General features: G+C 39.9%; 1 protein-coding gene across 2 annotated transcripts in view; it reads left to right on the plus strand.

Moving 5' to 3' along the window:
* Ank2 (ankyrin 2) overlaps positions 1-11,689 on the plus strand; it is a 567,056-nt gene that overhangs the window by 170,267 nt on the left and 385,100 nt on the right. The gene's annotated exons all lie outside the window — the stretch shown is intronic.

The raw sequence follows: 11,689 nt of genomic DNA on the forward strand, positions 1-11,689 counted from the left end.
TATTAATCTATCATCTATCATCTCTATCTATCTTTCATCTATCTATCATCTATCTATCTATCTATCATCTATCTATCTAATCTACCATCAATCTACTAATCTATCCTATCCTATCTATCTATCTATCTATCTATCTATCTATCTATCTATCTATCTATCATCTATTTATTATCTGTGTATGGTGTGTATGTGTTAGGGGACTGTACATATATTCTTTGGAGATCAGAGCACAATTTGTTGAATTGGCTTTTTCCTTCCACCCTTATCTGGGTTCTGTGGATTGATCTTAGATTGTCAGTCTTGTATGTCTAGTGGCTTTACCTGCTGAGTCATCTCACCAGCCCCAGTGTGTTGTTCTGAGTAAAAGTTTTATGAGCTTACTTGAATAAGAAAAAGAAGTCTGATGTTGACCTACTTCCTTGTGAATCAGGTCAGACTGTTCAGTATCAATGTTGATGGTAAGTATTAACAAAACAGTTGAGGATGAGACAGATCAGTGGATAAGCACACAACACCATGCATAAAGTCCTGTGTTCATTTGCAGAGCCCTCAAAAACATCATATAAACCCCAGAAAAGCATCAACAATTTAGAACGACTGACACCAACTTAGCCAAACCTGAGATGCAGCAGGAAGAGAGGAGAATATATTTAATTTTGGTTGTAGCTGTTTTTTTCCCCCTAGTATTATAAAAGCCAAGTTGTTTTTACTAGTTTTTAAAAAGAACAAAACAAAACAAAAGAAAGCAAAACAAAACAGAGTCTAGAGATATGGCTTAGATATTATGAGCCTGCTGTTTCTCTACAGGACCTAGGCTGGGCTCACAGCATCTACATTGGGCAACTCATAACTGCTTATGACTCTAGCTCTTGGGAATGGAATGCCTTCTTCTGGTTTCCATGAGTACTTATAAATAATACTGATAATGATAATAATAATAATTAGTTATTATTATTATAAATGATGATGACAGAACTGGTTGTTTTTATTTTGTTTTTTGAGATAAGAGTCCACTTTGTATATCAGGCTGTTCTCCATCCAATTCAAGACAATCCTCCTGTCTAAGACATTCAAGTGTTCAGGTTTGTGTTGCCATAATTGTTCTGTGAAATAGTTTACACATTACTAAAGACACTTTATTAACTATGAGGAAAACGGTGTCCTGTATTCATTATCAGAATATATAGTTAAACATCACAAGATGTTGCCTTTCAAGACTGAGGTTACGTTTTGCTAGTCATCTTACTGTGGTAAACATATCATCTCACTTCTACATATGTGTTTGATTATAGCATTTTATGGCAGTTGATTCAAAGCCAATCCCATTTACCATGTAGCATTTAAAAAAAAATCTTACTTTTTGAAGTAAGAGTGTGTTTGTGTGCGTGTGTGTGTGTGTGTGTGTGTGTTCCACAGTGGCCTGCAGAGGGCATTGCACACCTAGAGCTGGAGTTTTTGTTCCATTTGACATAGTTGTTGGGCACCCAACTTGGGTCTCCCAGATGAGCAACACATGTTCTTAACTACTGAGCCATCTTTTCCAGCCCAACACATGTGCTAGAGTTTGGACAGTAAAATGAATAAAATAGGAACAAAAATACGAGCATTAAGTAATGTCCTGAATAAAGCTGGTGGAAGAGTATTACTGGTCATTTCTCACAGTTTGGTTAACTTTTAGATATTGAAATAAGGAGGGAAGAGGAATTTGGGAAGCAATACAATAAAATGCCCACGTTCTCAGAACTTGATTCAAGCCAGAAGGATCTCTGACAGTCAGCATAGGATTCAGAACGATCCTTCCCACCATGAAGTCTTTGTCATGTCCCTGCTTTACGGGTTCAAAAGATAGTCCTCTCAAGAGTTGGTGTAAAAAAATGGAAACAGTGATATGTGAAATGATTTTTAAATTAAGTTAAAAAGTGATTATACTGTTGTGTGACAGCCTTTTAGAGCTTTTGAAACATCTAAAGATTTGAGTTGTGTACCAGTGGCTAACACTTCATGTTGGATAACTAGTGCACATTCTGGCTATTGCTCGGTGAGGAAATGGGTTTGCAGAAGCTGACTGAGAAAGCTGTGGACTGGTGAGATGGCTCAGTAAGGAAAAGTGCCTGCTGGGACTTCCCTGACTTCAGTCCTGGGAGCTCATGGTGGCTGTAGAGAACGGACTCTGTACAGCTGCGTCTGACCTCCATGTGTATCCTCCAAGCTCCCCAGAGCAGGGCCAGGTCTTTTAGTACATCTATGAGAGAATAAAGGATTCCCTCATCACTCAAGCACAGCCATCAGTCTTAGGAGAACAGCAGCCATCCATTTTCCACCCAGTCATGATAAGTAGTGTTGCGTCTTCAAGAATATATAGCTTTGTTTTATTATTATTATTTTTTAGATTTATTATTTACTTTATGTATATGAGTACACTGCAGCTATCTTCAGATGCACCAGAAGAAGGCATCAGATCCCATTACAGATGGTTGTGAGCCACCATGTGTTTGCTGGGAATTGAACTCAGGATCTCTGGAAGAGCAGTCAGTGCTCTTAACCACTGAGCCATCTCTCCAGCCCGCTTTGTTTTATTATTAAGACAGAAGGTACACCTGCCTTTTGTAGATCCCATTAATTGTGAGCTATGTTCTAAAGGAAAAAGTTCACTTAGTTTAAAGAAAATAATTAATTAACTTGGCAGCTTCCTGATCATATGAAACTCAGTGTCCTAGTCAGCATTAACTGTCAATTTGATGCAGCCTGAAGTCATCTGAGGAGGAAGTCTTAATTGAGAGGTTATCTAGATCAAATTGGCCTGTGGGCTGGTCTGTAGGGGATTGTCTTGATTCTTTATTGATGTAGATAGCACCATGCCCTGGGCAGACAGCACAAAAAAAGCTGGCCTTTGCATTAATTACTCTATGGCTTCTGTTTCAAGCTCCTGCCCTGTCTTTGCTCAGTGATGGACTGTAAGCTGAAAGGTGAAACAAACCCTTTCTTCCTCTAAGTAGCTTACACGGTACTTGTAACAGTAACAGAACAAGACTAAAACATACGGAATAGTGCTATGGGGGGCAGAAGGAAGTACCTCAGTGGAATTTATAGTTAGAAAAATCAAGGGGTGCTTGAGTGAAGCAAACTTGAAGAATCAGAGAGATTGTCTGGAAGTTAGCTGCTACGGAGGTACAATGAGTAGTTTAATTCAAATTATAGAGTATGAAAGAGTCTCCTTCCCAGAATTCTCTCATGATGAACCCACTCCTCTGTGCATTGATGGAGCTATGGTCTGCTAAGGAGAAATGGTGGAGTTATCGTGAAAAGACATGATAATGATATTTTGCTTTTAAAAAAGATTGCACAAAGTTGGCCATCAGTGCGTGTTTTGAGCTACTCCCCACGTGCATGTTTGGAAATAACTTTCTTGGATTTTTTTTTTATATATATATATAAGCAAAATCAGTCGGGAACTTGGCACCGATGGTCACTGATATTTAAATCTACTCTTCATACCATCCTTTGAACCAGTTTCGTGTATACCTCATGCAGGAAACGGAGCCCAGAACTGGAACACGGTACGAGGCAAATGCTCTCTCACTGAGCTACAGCCCTGGCCTCCCACTGAATGAATTTTCACGTTTTATTGATCTTCTCATTAGTCAGTTAGCTATGTGAAATCTTAGATTTGTCTTATGCTGACGTGATAGTCATGGCTTTGGGTTTGCTTTGGGGGTGAGTTTTTACAGCAGGACTTTCTGTGCCCGCTGTTCTTTAAGATGGAGGTCATTTTTCACTCATCACTACATGACGCTGGACCTGGAGGTGTGATTCCATGTGTTCTTCAGCTTATGCCAAGGTTGCATCTCAATAAACCAGTGGTCCTCAGCCTTCCTAGTGCTGTGATCCTTTAGTAGATGAGTAATATATAAATGTGGATGGTGGTGACCCCCAATCATAAAATTATTTTCCTTGCAGCTTCACAACTGAATTTTGCTACTGTTATGAATCATAATGTAAATGTCTGTGTTTTCCTATGATCTTAGGTGACAAAAGGGTCATTCCACCCCCAAAAGGGGTCATGGCCCCACAGTTGAGAACCTCTGCAATAAACTCATCACATGGCATAAAGAGTCCTAAGGATGTTTGTCAGCTACACTATACATTACTGTCACAAAATATCCCATGGAGGCGATTCAAGGAAGAAAATGCTTATTTGGGCTCACAGTTTCAGAGAAATTCAGTTCTTGATGGGAAAAATATGGCAGAGTTCATGGCGGTGGGAGCTGTGTCCAGAAGTCCTCTGGTCTAGACTGACCAGGAAGCCAACAGAGCAGAGACAGAACCAGGTGTAGGCCATCCAAGAGCTCAACCCATGTGAGCTATTTCAGCTCCCAAACCCCTACCTCCTCAGGGCTTTCCTGCTTTCAAACGCAAGGTGAACCAGGGACTGAGGGTTCAAAAAATATGAGCCTATGGGAAACAGTTTCAAGCCATAACTGTTGGAGGCACATTTGATACATTTTAAAACATTTAATTACATTTTTCAAACATTACAGTCTAGCAAGCCCTACCTAATAAACAGAACATTCATATACTAGCTAAGAGTTGAGCGAAATCATCTAATTTTAATAAAGTTGTTTTCTAAATACTATACAGAAAACGAGAAACACATTGGATAAATAATTACACTTTCACACTGTTACAGAGTCGAAACGTCATCTACCTGAAGTCATCCCAAGTTGGGGACTTTCGACAGAGCCTCCTTGACCAGCCTGCTTCTTAAAGAAGCTGACGATGCTATGAGAAGTTAATCTGTTATCACACCATGAAAAACCAGAACAAAATGGCAAATTATATATCATGTCTATTGGAGATGTGTTGACAAAAGTCAAGTGCATTTCAGATATCAACTGCGTCAGAGTCATGCTGCTTTTGATTGTATCGGAGTTGCCTTACTATCTATTCATCCTATCATAGATATGCAGGCAGGTATCTATTGCCTCAGAGTTACACTGCCGCCTTTCGCTCAGCTACAGTCAGGAGCCCCACTGCATTCTTTTTAGAAACATCCAGTCTCCACAGCAGGCTCTGTCACCCTTATGTGTTACTTGTGGTGGTGGTGGTGGTGGTGATGATGATGATGATTATTGCTGGCTGTGTAGGCATGTGACTTTGTTCTTGAGGTCATTCAAACACATCTTTGCTTGTTTTCCAGGCCAATAAATTTTCTCATAGCAAAGAACCAGAGCAAGACAAGGCTGTCTCCAGACACTCCTACACTTAATTAAGAAGGTCTCTACTGAGCGATTACCCTATAAAGGTCATTGGCATTTTCTGGTTTTTCCAATAGCCCATTATGCTTACCTTGTTTAAAACATGTGAAAAAGAAGAAATTGACATGTATCTTTTTGAAAAGCATTAGGAAAAAAAAAACACTTTCAATGAGTGAAATCTTCTGCGTCCACTTGTTTATTATGGTTTAAATATTGATTATGAGTTGGTAAAATGGCTTAGCCAAGAAAAGTGCTTGACACACATCCATAGCAACCCTAGCTTGATCCCAGAATCCACAGTGGTAGGAGAGAACAGATTCATTCCCTTCCAGAATCCTCTGACTTCCACATAGTACACCTACAGTTACACATACATGAAATACACACACACACTAATAATAGTTAAAAACATGAAAAACATAAAAAAACATTAAAAAGGTCTCCCCTAAATAATGATTACAATAACATTTTTTAAAGGAAAACTGCAATAGAGAGAAAAGAGTATTAGTGTGTACTCAACCTTATAACAGCTGTTTCTTTTTATTCATATATTTAAACTTTATTTTGTGGTTTTCAGGATTGGACATATGCCTTATAAGTTCCTTCTTTTTAAATTATGATTTAAAGTAATCATGAATTTTGCATAGCCTTCTTGTTCCAGATCATTGTTTTTGCTTTTTGTTTCCTTGAGACAACGTCTCACACAGTGTAGGCTGGCTTTGAACATACTATGCTGATGAGGCTGGCCTTGAACTCCTGATGCTCTAACTCTCCTGTGGTTTAAGTATCATCATGCCCAGCTGAAGAAATAATGGTCCAAATAAGCCCCTTTTATTTTGTGCAATTAGGAAATGCTGTAAGTAGAAAAACAATATGTTCTTATTTCATTAGCACAAGTTACTAAAAGCGTGAGCACACACACACACATACACACAGATTGCTATAAATTTACATTTTTCATTCATAAAATGCACATTTTTCTTAAAAGATGGAAATTTTGGACATAGCAATTGTTAGGAGTTGTATCATGTTCTCCCTGGAACTGGTATGCTTGAGTCTTAGTAGCTGGTATGTCAGAAGGCAAGAGTACTCGGAGATGGCTCTTTCAGAAGGTATTAAATAAGTGAAGGATTCAGGGTTAGTCCTCATCCCATATGATTGGCATCTTTATATGAAGTAAACTTGAGACTCAGACATTGGATGACAGAGAAGAGAAGAGAGGAGAGGAGAGGAGAGGAGAGGAGAGGAGAGGAGAGGAGAGGAGAGGAGAGGAGAGGAGAGGAGAGGAGAGGAGGTCACATGGTGTTAGGGAGATGACAAGTAAGGCCTTACAAGAAGCCAACCTCACCAGCATCACAGCCCTCAACTCTGAGCCACTAGGATAGTGAGAAAAAAAAAGTCTGTTTAAAGCATCTGGCTTTCGCTTTTCTTTCTTTTTAAGAACATGAATGATAGGACAACCACACAGGCTGAAGTCTATAAATCGGTTAATTTATCCTTCCTGGTCAAATTTACTTGGCCCTTCCTCTAAAGTCCTCTGTTTCCAGGAAGGCTCTGATTTGTGCTGTAAGCTATCACAGCCACTTTAAGGCTGACTCGTGTCGTAGTTGCTACTTAGACACAAGTGTATTCTAACACAGGCTTGCAACGAAGAGAGTAAGAGCCTTCAGGACTGTGAAAATGGGAAGAAACCGAACGAGCCGTGTGGCAGAGATGCTCCTGAGCGGGTCGGCTTGCTGTGACAAATGCTCATCCTACTCTGGGGATTCACCTTGCTGTCCTGTTCGTGTGCCCTCAGGACATTAGTCTCTCCTTAGATTCCGTCATGACCAATATGGGCTCTAGCCAGCTGACCGTGCTAATTGTTTCCTAAGAAATCTATCTCTTGACCTCAAGAGACTGGTCTTCAGGAGAATGCAGAGACAAACACTGGATTACAGAGAGCAACTGTTCTCACTTTCCTTGTTTGAGTTTTCTGTGGTTGTTCTAGACTTAATGATCTGTCCTGAGACTCAGACTTCTTTCTGTCTTTTTGAAAAGCGTAGACTGAACCATATTCCTCTGTTAGGCATGGGCTGCTCTGGTGACCACCAGAACCTCAGTAAGTGGTGAGCTTTTCAAAGGCTCGGAAAGACTTTTCTGTACCAAGTGTACAGCAAGTAGTGGTTGCCCAGTGAGGCGACAGAGATGGGTCTCTAATTTGTAGACTGCAGTGCCTTTGAATGACAATCTTGGTTTTTGATAGATAAGTGAACATTATTGTTAGTCTCATATAAAAGAGCTGGTGAATAGAATTTGTTAAAGTGCAGGGGATGTAGAGGGATTTAAGATCCTATTGAAATGAGAGATCCCTCCTTACGGTCAGGTCCCCTTCCTGCTTGCTGAAAAAGATTGTGTAGTGTCTGGGAGTAGTTGCAGATAGGTGGGTCAGAGTATCACTGGAAGAGATAGCCCAGAGACCTAGGATAGAATCAAACATGACTGGCCCAAAAGTCAATGAAATGATTCCTAATGATATTCTGCTATACTCGTAGGTTCATTCCTAGCCCAGTTGTCATTAGAGAGGCTTTGTCCAGTAACTGATGGAAACAGATGCAGAGACCCATAGCCAGACATTAGGTGGAGCTCATGGAATCCTGTGGAGGAGGGGGAGGGAAGACTGTGGGAGCCAGAGGGGCCAAGGACCCAACAAGAACAGAATCAACTGAGCAGTGCTCATGGGGTCTCCCAGAGACGGAACTGACAACCAGGGAACCTGCACAGGACTGACCTAGGCCCTCTGCATGTACTGCATGTATGTTACAGTTGTGTGGCTTGGTCTTCTTGTGAGACTCCTTAACAGTGGGGATAGGGTCTATCTGATTCTTTTGCCCAGCTTTTGGGACCTCTTTGCTGATCCTGAATTGTCTCCTGCTTTAATACTAGGGGAGGTGCCTAGTCTTACTGTACCTTGATATGACGTGTTTGGTTGATATCCATGATATCCTTTTCTGAAGAGAAAAGGAGGAGAGTGGAATGGGGGGGGGGAGGGGACAAGGAAGGCTGGAGGTAAGCCAAAAGGGACTAGGAAGAGAGGAGGAAGGGGAAATTTCAGTCAAGATATACATATACATGCATATACATGTATACATACACATACACATACATATACATATTAAAGGGTCAGGGAGGGATAATTGGTTTGAACTACCATCTCGTGTGTGTGTGTGCAAGATATATGTAAGGACAGCAGACAAGAATAACATAGCCAAGGACTGAGAAAAGCTACCAGGGTTTGGCCAGCCTCACAGGGAGACGACATAGCTGTCTCAAGACCTCCAAGGTGTAGATTACCAGGAAACCTGTGCTGTGCATCAGAGCCTCTCGCCCTTTAGAAGTGATTTAAAAATCAATTAAATCGCACATGCCTGCCTTTAATCCCGGGGCTGGGGAGGCAGAGGTAGCCAGGTCTTGGTGAGTTCGAGGACAGCCTGGTCTACAAATGGAGTTCCAGGATAGCCAGAGCCACACAGAGAAACCTTGTCTCAAATTACTCCCCACCTTTACAAAAAAGAAAAAAAAAATCAAATAAATCTGAATTGTTCCCATGGAAACAAGGACATTACTTTTATTCTAAGTGATGAAACAGTGCCCCCTAGTGGATTTACTTCAGATAGCAGTGATAATGAAAATCAGGTGGCATAAAAAGAAATGGACTGCAGACTGCTCCTAGGTAGATGGTCCCTGGAGGGATTGTTGTTTGTTTCTGATTCTTAGGAACTCATTAGTTTGTGAATGAATTAACCATTAAACTGATTACTAATTTCTTCTTTCTGGAGAATATTCTATAGTTCACGTACGAGAAAAATGTTTTCAAAAGCTAGGCATTTTAGAATTTTGCACCTAGCGCCTGTTGTAAAGTGAGTGAGCTCACACTTCTTGGGAATTAAAGTATTCTTTTTTTTTTTTTAAACCGACTCTGATGGTTGAGGGAATGATTTTCGTGGCCATTTTGTTAAGTCTACTTCGAGTTGAGAAACATTGGACCTATATGGTCTGCAGTCCCAGCCTTGGGTACATAGTGAATTCTTGGCTAGCCTGGGCTACATGAGCTCCTGCTTCAAAGAAAGAAATAAGATAAAAACAAAAAAATTCATACTAGACTACATTTCTTTTTCATCAGGGAAGAATCCATTCAACAAAATTAAAATTCTATTTTAAATAATTCATTAAAATTCTAAGGGTACAAAAAAGTCCTCCTTAAAAATTCTCCCTGCCTGTTTTTGTCCTCCAGATTAACCATGTGCTGAGGTTATATCCCCACTTGCCCTTCTGGGGACTTGTTAGGTGTTTTCTTTTGATGAATAGAAGGGATTCTACAAATTTTACCTATTGTTTTAAGAATAGATTCTAATGGAAAACATAGCTATTTTAACTATCACAATATGCTCTTAATTCCTGACAGAAATGGCAACACTTTCCCATGGTGAGGGAGTGGATCTCTTTGGTATGTTGAAATGGTCGTTTTTATTGGAGCGCTTTCAATTCAATTCTAAGTGATTGATTGATTTACTTGTTTATTTTGTGATACAGGATTTGCCTTTGCCTGTAGCCCAGGCTAGCCTTTCCCCAGGTTAGATTGCAGTCACATGACATGCTTGGTTCTCAACATCTTCTTTCTTTAAAAAAGTGACTTGAACTTTTGTTCTTATATTTATGTAATGTGCATGCAGGGGGGTTAGATGTATTCAGCGTATGTGTCTTTTTATGTGTATACACATGTGTGTGCACATGTGATTGGTGTCCGTCTGTGCTGCAGTGCGCGGGTGGAGGTCAGAGGACTACTTGCAGAAGTTGATTCTCGTCTTCCACTATGTGGTCTCTGGTGACTGACCTCAGGTCACTAAGTTTGGCAGCCAGCAAAATCCTTAGCCACTGAGTCATCCTGCTGGCCTGTGGCCGTCAGCCTCCGAATTAAACAATACATTTATGTTTGCACAGTAAACCCTTGCCACAGGCTCCCATTTTGTGGTCTGTTGGTTTTATGAGGTTGTAACCCTGTTTCCAGTGCCTTAGTAACTGCCACCACCATATCGGCAAACACAGGACACAATTGCAGGCATCTGACATGTGCATCAAATGTTTATTTGGGAATGGAGCAGTCTTTGTCACATGAGACATTTTGTGTGTTCTTTTACATTAAAAAAAAAATCCCAAATGTTTACCTGCCCATTACTGAGACCATTCTTTTTTTTTCTTTTTTTTCTTTTTTTTTATCAATTTCTTTATTTTCCCTTTCAGAAAAATGAAAAAGAGAAGCAATATAGTTAGTAATTGATGGGTTATTTAACAAGACTCTTAGGAAACAGAAACTATGGTGGGGATTAGAGAAACAGCCAATTGCCTTGGAACGTCAGCAGCACAAAGTCTGAGGAATTGGTGACATTTTATAGTTTGTTCTATCAGAACATCTATGAGGAAGATATAATAATTTTCCAAATATTACCAGCCCAGATCACTTTCAACGTTGTTTATAATGCAAAGTGATGCCATTAGGTTTCAGAGGCCTTCCAGATGCCAGAAGCTCCATGCTGTAAATCACGTCTCCACAGACACTGACAGGTGGGACACTATGTGTCATAAGGACTTCTAGACCATAACTAAGAAACTTACTCAGGATTTACCTTTCAATGAGAGGAACTCTAAAAGGAAAGCTCCTATTGCAATCTTGAAACACGTTCTCTTCATGGAAAAACAGTATTTTGTGCTCAGACATCAAAGCAATACAAAGTGTGTTGCTTTGTCCTCAAGACACAGCTTCAGTCTTGGGGCTTAGTCAAGCAGGGTGTGATTTATTCATGTGTGTGGCCATTGCTGATGCATTTCCATTAAAACTCTGAGATCCATGGGAGCCAGAAATAGAGACTTCGAAGCCCCTCGTGTTGGCAATAAGATTTTGGCTGTATTTTAAAGGTTAGGAAAGCATCCTGAGATTGGTAGAAGGGTTTGGCTACTTTGGCATAAAGGTTGTTAAATGCATCTTTAAGATATTTAAGTTTTTTTTTTTAGAGTTGGTTTAGTATATTATATATTTTAGCTTTGAAAGCCATAGAAATCAGTTATCCCAGTTTTTCCCTATAAAAGACCCATTTTTCCGAAGCATTATGCACAAACAATTTTAATTATAATATAATGACAGATGATATTTTGATAATTTTTAATTATAAAATGAAGTCAATGACTCAAAAAAGTTACCTGCTGCAATGAGTTTGAGAGGAGATTTCATAATCCACATCATTACAGATATAAAGTATGATGGCTCAACCTTTTAGTGCTTGACAGGGAGGAGTCATGATAAAAACATCAGTATGAAATCATCTGAGTATAGTAGTAACATCTAACATTTGAAATGCATCCATGCTCTTCTGTATAATTGTATTAGAGTCAAGTATCTT

This window comes from Grammomys surdaster, unplaced genomic scaffold (assembly GCF_004785775.1).
Source record: "Grammomys surdaster isolate TR1022 unplaced genomic scaffold, NIH_TR_1.0 126531, whole genome shotgun sequence".
In the NCBI taxonomy this organism is placed as follows: Eukaryota; Metazoa; Chordata; class Mammalia; order Rodentia; family Muridae; genus Grammomys; species Grammomys surdaster.